The sequence below is a fragment of the Malaya genurostris genome, chromosome 1 (genome assembly GCF_030247185.1).
Source record: "Malaya genurostris strain Urasoe2022 chromosome 1, Malgen_1.1, whole genome shotgun sequence".
In the NCBI taxonomy this organism is placed as follows: Eukaryota; Metazoa; Arthropoda; class Insecta; order Diptera; family Culicidae; genus Malaya; species Malaya genurostris.
The window spans coordinates 3,530,193-3,543,975 of NC_080570.1; the positions used below are offsets into that span (position 1 = coordinate 3,530,193).

Sequence of the window (13,783 nt, forward strand, 5' to 3'; positions counted from 1 at the left end):
AAACAAACTCGATTTCCGCGTGCGAGGATGCAGAAAAGCGTAAAATTACGACAGGAAACGATTTGTCTTTCTGTCTCCATCACCGCAGGCCGCCGTCGCCCGCACACTCCATTTTCCGGATTCACGCCTTCCAGAAAAGCGCCAGAGTGTAAATCCAATCAGTCAGTAGTTGCCCGGAATCCGTTTTTTTTTTCTCTTCAGTGTTTATTCGCAATCTATCGAAGCAGTGGAAGATTTGCATCTTATTCCAATCTCCGCCTACTGATGGCACGGATTAGCTAGTGCCGGGGTTAGAGTCCTAGGCAAGTGTCACCGGAAAAAGAGTGCACAATCCTAATTCCAACACCGAACCGACTTCGACTTCGTTCGGGATGGTAAATCACTTTTATTAATTTCCGGCTGCAGGATTTTCTTCCAGTTTCACAGTTTTCGAACCAGCTTCAAGGACAAAGGAGGAGACGACGACGGTTGACACAACGAGCAGTGAAATGCGCAAAACGAGAGATAGTAATTAGTTACGTTGCCAAAGATTTATAATGTTTTCAACTTGGCCGAAAATTAAGATTTTCACTACATTCGAGAGTTTCGAAACTATGGATATACCCTTTGGATCATTGCAGTGGGAGCGGAATCGCTCAGGATGTCGTCCCATCGAATTTAATAGCCGGCAGCTGTGGGGAAAAACTACTAAATTGTGGTTGAAGAAAACCCCTTTCCCTACTACTAACACCGCCTTCTAGTTTATTTGCTGAAGCTTGGTGTTATGAAACCTGAACGAATGTGTACGTTCGAACCGTGCTCCGATCTCGTTTCTTTCTAGAACAAATGAACTTTACGTGATGAATTTAATCTATCGTTTCCATTACATCAGGCACAGAAAACTAGTACCTTTTTTCTACTCTACCGAGTCTCTGAAAAAGCTATAACTGGAAAAAAACGGCAAAACCTTTCAATCATTTGTATTACAGAAATGTAACATTCAAAAAAAAATCTCCGGTAAATTCAGTCGAATGAAGTGACGCAAGGAAGTAACTTTCAGTAGTTTATTTTTTGCTTAAACATTAACGGTAGGCATTTTTTCAAATGGTTCATAAAACAAGTTGCAGTCAGAATCTTGATTATTTTTTCGATGTCAATTTTGTCGTTGGAAAAAAAACTCAAATTTCATGATTTCAACGCAGTAACTAAATAGGGGTGTTTGGTAATGATGAAGTGGAAGCCAAATGAATCAAATAAGGTCGTCATAGTCTCTGCTGCTGACGATAGGCAGGCAGCAACTGGCATATTAGAGAAGGCAACAAGCGATTATAAACATACTCTCCTACTCAGGGCTTGAGCGGAAAATAGGTATAGAGCGAGAAGACTAGTGTTTGTTGTCCAATGAACAGAGAAGATGTTTGGATACAAGAGTACCGGTCGTGAGGCGCCTAGGATTTAGATCATTTGTTCGATGTACGCTTCACCAACTCAGATGCTGTTATAGAAATGTGTCGGCCTGGCGAAATTGGTAAACGCGTATGCGCGGTTTGCATAAGAACGCAGGTTCCAGAAAAATCATCTTTTCTGTGAGTTTCACATTCATTTAGATTTTTCACTTAATCATTGCAAAACTAAACTTAATCATGACGACTTTACGCAAACCGACTAAAAATCAATAAATCGCACATAGGGAAGGCCGAGGATAAACCGAACACGGAGATAAACCAGCAATTATTTCGATCCATTGATTAACTTTGTAAATGCGTTTTCATGTGACAGTTAGCTTTTTTTCAATTTCGGAATTTTTGAGTATACGCTGAGGGCTTTTTAAAGCGTTTTTTGCACAGAGATCCGAATTTACGCGGTTTTCGTTTCATTCGGATTTCTGAGGTGACACCGTTTTTTCTATGTAGATATCCGAAGTTATGCTATTTTTCTACACGAGTTATCCGTTTATTTTTTGTCTTAGAAAAATGCATGAAAAGACGAGATCTGATGTTATCTCGAATTTTTTTTCTCATGCAAAATCTCTAATACTTGTCAGATTTTCGATATTTATGAGAATCTGAATGATATGAGAAAGGCATTCTTACGCCACTAGGGGGATTAAAACAGTTTTTTTTCTTTGTGACTCTAACGAGAATTTTCCAGCAGATGGAGTTTAGTGCACATATCTCTGGAACCGCAAACCAGATTCGGATAAAATCAACTGAAGTCTATGAAGCGGGACCGCAATTCTTTTGTACCGCAGTTTGCAACCAGTTCAGCAATATCGGAAGGAGAAGAATTAAGGAGCACATTTTTGTTGCTTTTGAATCGAATCTCAGTCTTATAATGCAAAAAAATGGTGGATGGGTAATGTCAGAGACATAACTGGATGACGTGAATACACTGAGGTGTTTTTTCACGCGGTTTTTTCTACGCGGATTTCCAAAGGTTCACGGTTTTTACGCGGATTTTGGAAGTTTTCGTGCATTTCTAAGACATTTGGCATAAAAAAAATTTTCCATTTTGCGGTTTTCGGAAGTTACATGGTCTCAAATTCTCCAAGTCCTAAAGGCCTTTTTGTAAATTACACAATATCTCAACGTTTCTTGCATTTCCAAGACATTTGACATCAAAAAAAATTCGATTTCGAAAATCTCAAAATTTTTCAAAGTCCCATCGTTAAAAAAAAATTTTTTTTGGTTTACCAGATCTGGACATTTCATGCATTTCTTAGACACTTGGCATCTTCTTTTTCGGTTTTTCCGCAATTACGCGGTTTTTTTACTCGGTACGTATCCCCAGTTGTAAAAAGAGACCTCCAAGTGTATCCATTTCTTGGATTCTGGAATTGAACTCTGCATCTGAGTCCTGGAAAACTGAATTCTGAAGCTGGGTTCCGAACCAGAACCGACCATAATGAGGAATGAATGGATGTGGAAGCATTTCGAAGTTCAATTCATGTAGCAAAAACCGCTTTATTCGTGCAAAATTTCTTACCGGGGAGCATTTTTTTCGAGTCTGCGAATAGCCAGTAGTCGCTGGGAGCCAAATCTGGCGAATACGGTGGACTTTAGAGCAATTCGAATTTTAGTTCATGTAGTTTTGCCATTGTTTGGATTGACTTGTGGCACGGTACGTTGTCTTGATGAAACAAAAAAAAATTATTGTCGTATGTGGTCATTTCTTTGCAATTTCAACCCTCAAAAGCTCCAATAATGGTATACAATATTCACTGTTAATGGTATTTCTTTTCTCAAGATAGTCGATAAATATTGCACCTCGCACTTCCTAAAATACCCAAACCAGACCCTTTCCAGTCGATTGTTGTGCTTTCGGGCGTTTTGGACATGATTCACCAGTTGCTGTCCACTCAGATGACGATCGTTTTGATTCCGGAGTGAAGTGATGAATGTCCATGTTTCATCCATTGTCACATACCGACGCAAAAATTCGGTTAGTTACGATATCTTTACGATGTCAGCTAACTCACACAACTTCAATTTTCGATAATTCAAAAAGATTTCTTGGATTTTTTTCATGTTTGCTGGTGTTACCGTCTCATTTGGTCGTCCACTGTGGAGTCTTTATATCACTCACTTTTCAAGCCATTGTAAAATTAAAACACAAGCAGTGTAAAATTAAAACACGAAAATGTTTTTGATCCATTGTTCTGAAAATAACAAAAGTAGCGTCACTCTTAGCATGAAAATCATGAAATTTTAATAGCTGTCTTTTGAAGGTTAGTATTAACTGAAAAAAGGTGACTGAAACAAAACTAGTGCCATCTATGTGTTAGACCCGGGACTTTTCAGCACATGTGTTATAACAAGAGATATTCACGATTAAGTTCTACCTATTCTTGTAGAGAGTAAATTCTGAAATGGCCTTACATAGTAAAATAAGACATATTTACATAAAAAATATTTACTATCTAACGTTTCGGACTTTGGAGAAGGCTTTGTGTCGAATTAGTCCCACCGGAGTTGGTGGAAAGACCTGAAACGTCCCCACCCAGCAATAGGTAGAAAAACAAAAGTGTAATTGAATATTGTTGTGAACACCGGCTACGAATATTAAAATAGACATCCGCCGATCGTGCGCCGTTTGAACTTTGCATCACTGGGTTTAATTCGGTCACATCTCCAGGATGCTCAATGGAAGAGCAGTTGCACGGGTTTTTTGGCTTTCTCTTACGGGAATAATATGTACATACGAAAATAAGCGATTTTTCAACTAAACTCATGTACCATTCGGGTCGGTTCGTCGGTTTTTATATGAATTTTATTCGGATCGGACTCAGGTTTCGAGGGTCAATTTCGGCACAAACATCGTATAGTTCAAAAGAAAAACCAACAGAATTTTATACTCAACGGCACAACGGAAAAAAATGTGAAGTCCACTTCACTGAACACAATGTCTCTGCTGGCGTTTAGTCAGACTTCTAAGAACCAACGTAAGCAGCTACTTTGATGGCAAATTTTCGTCATGGTTGCTTTTTATGGCCGCTGAGATCATGCCCATCATGTTGGGAAACTGTGCAGCATCAAAATAGAGTCGATTTTCTTCCACAGCACAGTCCGAAACAGCCTTCGAAGTGTGGAAGAAAAGGGAAACGACCAACAATCAGAATCAGAGCTTTTGGTCAGTAGGGGGAGCAGGAGGAGGAGATTGCACACAAAAGCCTTTGTTCAGTTTTACACACTAGTCTGGGGGGTGTTCTGAGCAGAGAGCCCCATCGTCGTCTGGATGGAAGAAAATGAAAACAAATGCAGACTACCATATAAATTGCCGTTGCAATAGTTGAAGTTCCAGTTCTGCCATTGTTTTACTTTTGATTTATCCGACAATCAGTTGGCGTTACATTCTTACTGTGATGTGTCAAATATTTATGGGGAGGAATGTTACATAATCAATTCCTAAACAGGTTGGTAAATGCCAATGCCAATGGATATTACATTCTGCTTTGCAGTTAATTTGAATTCAAGCGAAGGGACGAAAAATCGGGCAAAAGAACTTATGCCGTTTGTGACCTCATTACCTGTGTTCAAGTGGGCAGTGTAGCCTAATTTCTCGCCAAACGAAACGTTATAATAACGGAATCCAAAAGAAATTGCACACTTCAATATCAGAAAGATAAAGGATGAATTAACCAGCCGTAAATTGATCCTTTAAATCTCTTAGAAGAAGATGGATCCATAATCGAGTTACTTCAGGTGCAAAAGCTTAACTAATTCAGTTAGTTTTTATGAACGAGCATAATGCACATCACTGGGGAAAATGGAAGTTTTTAGCACGTTGCATCGTTTTCAACCTGTTTTTTTTGTTTGGTACCCTCTTTAGTATCCTTTCTGCAATCGTAGACAAAGTTTCGTCAGCGAAAACCGGTATTCTACAAACTAGTTCCTACCAGTCAGCAACTTCTCTCGCAAACCGCATACTACTTCGGTTGGTCGGTTCCGTTTCCGGAAGGCGTCATCGCTTTCTGCACCGACGACGACGACGATGACGACGATCACACAAAGATTGCGATAAAGTGCCAGCTCGTGTTTAATGAAGAGCGTCCGCCGAACAATCATTGTGGGATTGCAATATGCATTAGTGCCGGCAAACCACCGACGACCGGAAGTGGCTTCATTGAATGGTGCTCGCACTCGAAAAATAGCTCAATTTTAGGAGTACGTGCAGGAGAACGATGCAGACAGGATTCACACGTACTATTTATTCTGGTACCTCAATCTATTTTGGGTAAATTTTGCCGAACGTGAAACTGCATATTTAGCATAATTTGAAATCATTTCGGGAAGGCTCACGACCGTTCTGCATAATCAGTCGGTTAATTTTAATTGGATTTGTTTAATTTTAGAACTGCATGTGTTCAATGTAATATGCTCTAATGCGCCCGTTTGTTTGGCAGCTAAGAAATTATTTCCATATCCATATGGGTCGTGGTTTTGGTCTTCGAAGTTTGGACAGTATTCTAGCACTGCAAATGTAACACCAATGTTTCGCTCCAAAGCGGAAATTAATTATTGATTCCATTACGAAACAAGTCCGTGCCGATCGGTCGGTCCTTGACAAAAAAAAAACAACGACGGACGAGGGACCGGTGGCTTTCACCGCTCTTCAATCTGGTCGGTGAGTTTACTTTGCAAATGGAATATCGTGAATATTAATGATAAATCAATATGCGAAGTGCAATGCAAACATTGCATTTTAAATGATTACTCCCGATGCACAGCCACGATCTTCCTGGTGGCGAACACATTTTCTACCGGTGATAGCAATAGCCCAATAACGTCACGTTTTTTCAGGCCACAGACAATCGGAACTGTCAACATATATGTGCAGAGTAATCACAAAATTTTTGCTGAACACGGGAAAAAGTATCCCGCACCTATGCTGTGACAGGTTGATATTGTTTATTGCTTTTGTATTCGAACAACAAGGTGCTTGACCCCACCAATGGTTACTTAGATCAATGATATTGAGGATTAGATGTAAATTTTCCTTCGCCCGTATTAACCGTCTAGTGCACATCAAAGGGGGCGCTGGAAAAGTTGGTTAGCCGAGAAGGTATCAGATAGGTGAGCTTGCTCTTCTCACATTTTCTCCATTTGTAGCTGACATCAGACATCAGATATGGGGCAGGACGGGTGGGTAAAGCTTCGGAAAACTGAGAGCATGTCGTGGTGTACCGGCTGATAACAACTTTTCTTGCACGGGGATGATTTCGATGGAGCTATCAGCTGGCTTCCATTTTTACAGACGTGGTGGAGAATTGTGCATTTTTGGCATGAATTAGAATAAGATGTGCAATTAACAAACTAACTGGTGTGGAATCCCACTGAAGGTAAATTTCCTTTTAAGGGATTCAGTCTCTGATCTAAATATTGTACGGATATGTCAAGAGAAAGTGCATTAAATTTTGTAGGACCAACAAACAGAATACGCTTTTGGCCCAGTGTTGTGGTTGTTCGAATGCGTTGCAAGTTTCTATTACGGCGCGTCGCATACAAATGGTTAAAATTCAAGTTGTCTAAATCATTTATGTATAAGAGAAATAATAAAGGTCCTATATTACTACCTTGTGGTACAAAAATTTTCAAAGGAGCTAGGTTGCTACGATAATGGAGCCTATTCGTCAATTAACTACGAATAGCGTTAGCAAAGCCTCTGATACCATAACATTCGATCTTTTTCTTAAAATGGTGGGGTTTAACGTGTCAAAAGTTTTTTTTAATGTACAAAAATAAGGGTCTGACCATATTCTTAAGATCTATTTCACTCATTATCTTGTCAACTAGTTCTATAATAACCAGTAACTTGTGTGCCAGAAACTGGTCTGAAACCGTATTAAATTGGTAGAAGACATTATGTTTGTTTAAAAATTCGTGCAATATGGTGACTAATAGTTTTCAAAAATGTTGTTAAAAAGGATAATGTAGATATGGGACGATAATTATTATAATCTCAACGATTACCGGATCTAAAAATTCAGGAATGACTTGAGAGATTTTTAGACGATCGGGATAGTAACCGGACAGAATAATTTCATTAAATCATTGAGAGAGAATCCTTGAAAACGTTGTACAGTATTCTTTTAGAAAATTAGCAGATATGCCGTCAGAACCACTGCCTTTGTTATTATCTGTTATCTGTTTACTTTTTTTTTCAATGTACCAACTTTTTTAGAATGTAGAAACATTTGCTTGAGAAGTAAATCTGTCGGATTACTTTTGACACGCTGGCTATAATTACTCTTTATTTTTTATCGGAGTCCTAAGGTAAAAAGTCATCCAAGGACAGTAAGAACATTTAGATTCATCCCCTGAAGATGATGCAAACCCGGCATTGAAACGTCGGAGTAATCGTAAATAGTTTGTTTGAATAAAATAAGCGGACCGCGGAGCCAATTTTTTATGGAGGCAGAATGGAGTGTGAGCATTTCCAGAAATGCATAACTGGTCGGTAGATTTCATATATTCCGATTTGGAACATAGTTTGCACACGGCTTAAGTATGGCAAACCATACCCTTTTTGCACAGATCGGGAGATCGATTCGACTCAAGACTGATTATTAAATATGGCGAATGAATTGTGCGGTTTTTCTTGTACAATTTTTTTTTTGTTTCGATTTTTATTCAAATAATTTTTTTCTATCTAAATAACACCAGTTCATTTTTTTTTATTTAAAAAAATCTCAATCCCAATGTAGATATTTTTGAATTTTTTTCGATTTTTTGATTTTTTTTGTTTTGATTATAGAGGTTTCAACCTTTAGGTCATTCACCTCTTCCGGCCAGAAAAACCTTCTGACCCCATGTGCAGGGTTGGGAGTCGAACCCCCCGATTTTTGATTTTTGTTGACAATTTTTTTTCTCAATATTGTGTTTTTATGCGAATTCTCAAAGTTGGGTTGCGTTCAAAATAACAGTATAAATGTTCAAAGTTATGTTTTAAATACGAATTCTCAAAGTTAAGCAGATTTTTTTATGCTAATTTTTTGAGTAATACTGATTTCTTGTTTCGTATTAGAAATGAACGAGTCGTAGAGAAAACACTGCTGTCATTCCGAAAAAAAAATTATGCTGACATTTTTCAAATTTTTTTCAACGATAACAGATCTTGATGTTTCATACATTTTTAAAACATTTATATCAAATCATTTTTTTTTTCGATTTCGAAAATTCTCAATCCCAATGTTGATATTTTTTTATTTTTTCTCGAAATAACACAACATTTAGATGTTTCGTAAGTTTTTATTACATTTGACGACAAAAAAAAATTTCCGTAATTTCACGGCTTTTTTATGCAAACTTTCAGTTATTTGGATTTTTTATGAAAAAAATTAAAGTAATGCGCTTTTCTTGTTTTGTCCTAAAAATGTACGAATCGTGGAGATCTGTCGTATCTCGAAAAGATATTTTTTATGTCAACTGGCGAGGGATTGGATTTTTTTTTTCAAAATAATTTTTTTTTCAGTGGAACACTTAATCTTGACGTTTTATGAATTTTCATGACATCTGGCGACAAATTTTTTTTTCCCATAGTTTTGAGGTTTTTGTGCGATTAAAATAACAATACAAATTTTCAAAGTTATGTGGTTTTGCATGCGAATTTTTAAATTTGTGCGCCTTTTTCATGCGAATTTTCAAATTTGCGGCTTTTTCATGCGAATTTTATAAGTTATACGTTTTTTATGCGATACGTATCGACCGCATAAAAAAGTCTTGAGTGTAAAAAGATTACTTTATTCGAATAGTTTCAGACAACGGCACCGATTTCTGAAGAAATGATCAGTTTCATATTCTCACGAAATTTTATCTCGTATTCGGAATTCACCTTTTAAGTTATTCATAATTTTCGTTTGATTTTAACAAAACGGTCAAGGAGTTTCCAGGATTCTGGATGCAACAAGTTAAGAATCTTTTTGACGAAATGAAGGCATCTTTGGCATCCAGAATGGCTCAGGTTACAAAAATATGTTCCTTCTATCCTGGTCTTCTGTACCTTGGAGACACCCATGCAAATCGCTAGTCACCTGCGATAATAAATTTTTCACGTGCCGATACTGTCAGCAATTTACTTACTATGATAAGTTGTGTGAGAAATCGGACAAAAAAAATCGAACTCTAAAAAGTGAGACGTATAGACGTATAGACTTTGTAGGAAATGAATCAATTCAATTGATAGCACAATTTTGGCATAATGTCATGACAATAGAAGAACAGCAGATCTACAGAAGTTAGTCAAGGTAAACTAGACATTCTCACGAGGGTCAGTCCGAAGCAATTTCCCATTCCATTTCGACAACTTGGTAAAGGGTGAAGGACAGCAGTTCGCTTTCGGATTCAAAAAGCTCAGTCCGCACACCATCGTTCCCAGCCACTATTCCGTTTTTAAACTGTCATAGCAATTTTCTTCGTCTACTTAAAACGGAACCAAATATTTTGAAAATTCAAGAGAAAATAGTTCGTAATTTTGATTGTATGTATGAGATAGAACACATAACTTTGTGGATTAATAAAAGATATACAACATTGGATACTGCGTTGAAAAATGCATTAATAATAGACTTTTTCACTTTACAAGTACTGAATATCTTATGGATAGGTAAAGCATGCTGACTAATACATTACTATAAGTCGTGTGATTGACAACAAAAACCTTTTTTGTCTAAAAACGATTTCATTCATCAATGTTATCTTCTTCAAGAGCAACTCTATCATTCCAACGATTCTCTAACTTCTCGATGTCGTACTGGTAGGGGGATTTGTCTTTTGCCTCAAAATAGGCTTTACGTTCAGCAATCGTTTCTTCATTTGAGTTGCATTTTTTACCGGTGATCTTTTTTTTTTTATATCAGCGAAGAACCAGTAGTCACTGGGGGCCAGTCCTAGACTATACGGTGGATGAGGAAACAATTCGAAGTAAAATTCGTTCTATTGAACCATCGTTGCCATCGCCCTGTGAATCGGTGCATTGTCTTGGTGAAACATTAGTCAAACGATCTACTAACGCTAGGTAGTATCCGTCATTGAATGTTTTTTTTTCTCAAGATAGTCGATGTAGGTTATACCATGTGCATCCTAAAATACTGATGCCATAGCCTTCCCAACTGACTAGAGATGGGCAATTCGTTCACGAACGGTTCAAAAGAACTAGTTCTCTTGAAAGAATGAATGAGCAATAGTTCTTTTTTCGAGAACGGTAGTTCCTCTGTTTAAAGTCGCGGGACCTTTTTTTCGAGAACGGTTGTATCACGAAGTCACAGTTCTTTTGTGTGACCTTTTTTTCGCTCGCCTAACCCAACAAAACTAAGTTCTCGCTCAGTCTTTGAACAAACAAATCAACTATTAAAAGAACGAACGAACGGCTCTGGAGAACTAGTACGGTTCTTTAAAATGAACTATTTTGCCCATCTCTACAGCTGACTGTTGTACCTGTGGATGCTGATCGTTTCCTTTCCGTAGTGAAGTGATGGATCCATGTTTCATCCATTGTCACATATCGACGCAAATAGCAAACATCTGATTTTCTGATGAATTGTAAACATGGCCAAAGACTGTTCTGCATCATCAACAAGTTTTATTTTATCGACGCGGCACCCACTTTGAAAAGAGCTTTCTCGTGCCATTTGATATCTTCACGGCATCAGCTATCTCACGCAATTTTAATTTACGATTCGATGTAACCAAACAATGAACTTTTTCGATGTTTTCAAGGAATTAACCAACTCTGTTGGACGTCAGAGCGTTCGCCATCATCGGTATCTGTACGACCACGTTTAAATTCAGTAAACCAATAACAAATGGTTCTTTTCGATGGAGCAGAGTCCGGATAAAACTTTTGAAGTCATTGCTCAGCTTGCACAGTTTTTTTTCATCAAAAATCAATTATAAATTAACACACGAAATTGTATTTTATACTATTGAAATCGGAGACATGCACTCAAAATTGAAATTTTAAAATGAATGACACGTCATGTTGATATTTATCTGGAGACAAACCTAGTATGCCGATACTGAGCTTTTAATTTTATAGTTTTACACTGCGCTAGGTATTTATTTGCTGTTCTATTCATTGTGCCAACGTATGTTCAATTTTAGCCTTATTTGTAAAAACAAAACATGAAGCATTAGTATATGAATTGTTTCGCGCACTGCATTTTCGGATCGAAATGTTTCCATGGTATATCCAGAGTTTCTCCCATCCATATTAATACAATTACTTTCTTTAGAAACAATGAGTACCGGGCTAACATCTCTTCCCTTTGTGAGAAGCACAACCTTCGGTCTAGGCCGGCGTTGTTTTATGAACAGTTTTGAGTGAATGAGTTTTTCACTGTGCACTTCATTTTGTCCATAGTGAACAGATATTTGACAATATTGAAATGTGGCTAGTTGATGGTCGTAGGTGACATGTGATTTACATGGAACGTTCGTGCCCTGACCAAAGGTAACATATTAAGTTATAGGCTTATTTTTAACCGCATACGTAACAAGCGCACGCTGTTGAGGATATTGGCGAAGAAATGCTAAAATTTGAAAAGCAAGTTTTGTAATATCGGTTGATTTGTTTTTTTCGGCACCTTTTATGTGAGTCGACGGCAATCAACGGAAATGTAAGCTACACTGCCAATTTTCTCCAATGAGCCGCGATTGGTAGAACGTAACGTCATAAAGTTTCCGTGATTCTTAGCTATTTTTCATCGTAAAAAATCGGAACACTCCAGTTAAAAAGATTCAATTTTCTACTTCGTTGGTTATGCGTCAGACTGTCAGAATCAATTTTTTATTCAGTTCAACGTCGCCGTCAAAAACCCGGCTACAGCATCGGTAATCTTGTGAAAAATTAATTCCTCGCGAATTCGAGCCTTCGTTCGATGTTCCTTCCCTTGCTTTGGTGGTTCCATTCGACGGTCGGTAGAACAAGTTGAAAAATTAATTGCAAATTTCCAAATTACTTTGGCGCCTATTGAGCCAAGTTTCAACCCGGATCGCTCGTCCGGGAAGACTGTTTTACTAGTCTGTGCCCCAAACGATTTGGCAAACAACAGAATCGACCGGCGTAGTAAAACGAGATAGAGCTTTTCAGCAAATTGCTAATAAAATATGAAATAAAATTCAATAGCACAATTTCTGTTGTTTTTTACCGTTTGATGGAAGCTCGGGGTCGGGGGCTTCGCTGTTTCGCTTTCGGTCTGTTATTCCATCGCATTTTGTCTCGATTTTAGAAGGAAACTTTTCGGAGGGGGCATTTGAATTTCGGTCAGTTCAGTTCCTAATGACGATGGCAGTCCTGCCGGACCACCAACCTACCAACCGAAAGCACCAATTTCACATACTGATGGCATGAGATGTACTGGTCGTTGTCGTCGTCAAATTCGAGACGAATTGGTCAAAGCGAAATGCTCTTATGTTCGACACCCAGAACCGGACACCGTCCGCTTGGATTCGGTTTCAATACAACACGGACACGGATCAGCACAGTTGCTGCTTCATGTGAGCATTTTGTGTTGAATAACTGATAAAAAGAGGATTTTTTTCGTTGTTGCTATTACAAAGAGCTTTTCATTCATTGTCTGTTTCCATGGAATTCGGTAAGCCTGTAGGGTTTTTTTTGTTTTGCTTTGTCAGACAATTAACAATGTATCCAGTTGGGATTGTTTTTAATTTCATTTTTGGGTTTCCATTTCCGTTGTTCAATTTTGCCGGACAAGTTTTTTTTCCGGAACCCGAATTCAATCGATGCTATTTTAGTCACTAATGAGAGCTTTTCGATTTTCGAACTGCGTTTCAGTTGTTATCCCACAGAAGCTTACGCCACCCACACTTCACTTGATCATCATCATTTTCCTGACCAAAATTCAATCATAAACGAAAACGGAGTCCATTCTATTTCAATTGCCTAGCGGGCAACGATTGCTGTAATGAAATCGATTCCGGCATCGAAGCCAATCAATTCTTCTCGTCAGTCGTATCCTTCGTCTGCCCTTCTCAAAATCCTACGATCTAACAGATTCAGATGAGGAAAAATCAATCCAACCATTCAGGGCACTGGAAAATGAATAGCAGCATCATCTTTGAAACCGACTGTGGGTCAACAAACAATGAAAAAACAGCTGGAGGTTGTGTTTTTTCTATGGTCAAATAGAGAGAGAGAGAGAGAAATACTTGAGCATATTTGCATACCACAAAACGATGGATCATCATTCAGTGCACTGCAATTTTCGTTTCTTGATCATGATAACCGAAATGAAAAAAAAATCAACTGAACCAACGGGATGTAACCTAAGGCCAATGTCTAATATTTG

The 13,783-nt window shown here is 38.0% G+C and overlaps 1 protein-coding gene across 4 annotated transcripts in view; it reads right to left on the bottom strand.

Moving 5' to 3' along the window:
• Positions 1–13,783, bottom strand: part of LOC131429972 (suppressor of lurcher protein 1) — a 66,559-nt gene that overhangs the window by 31,656 nt on the left and 21,120 nt on the right. The gene's annotated exons all lie outside the window — the stretch shown is intronic.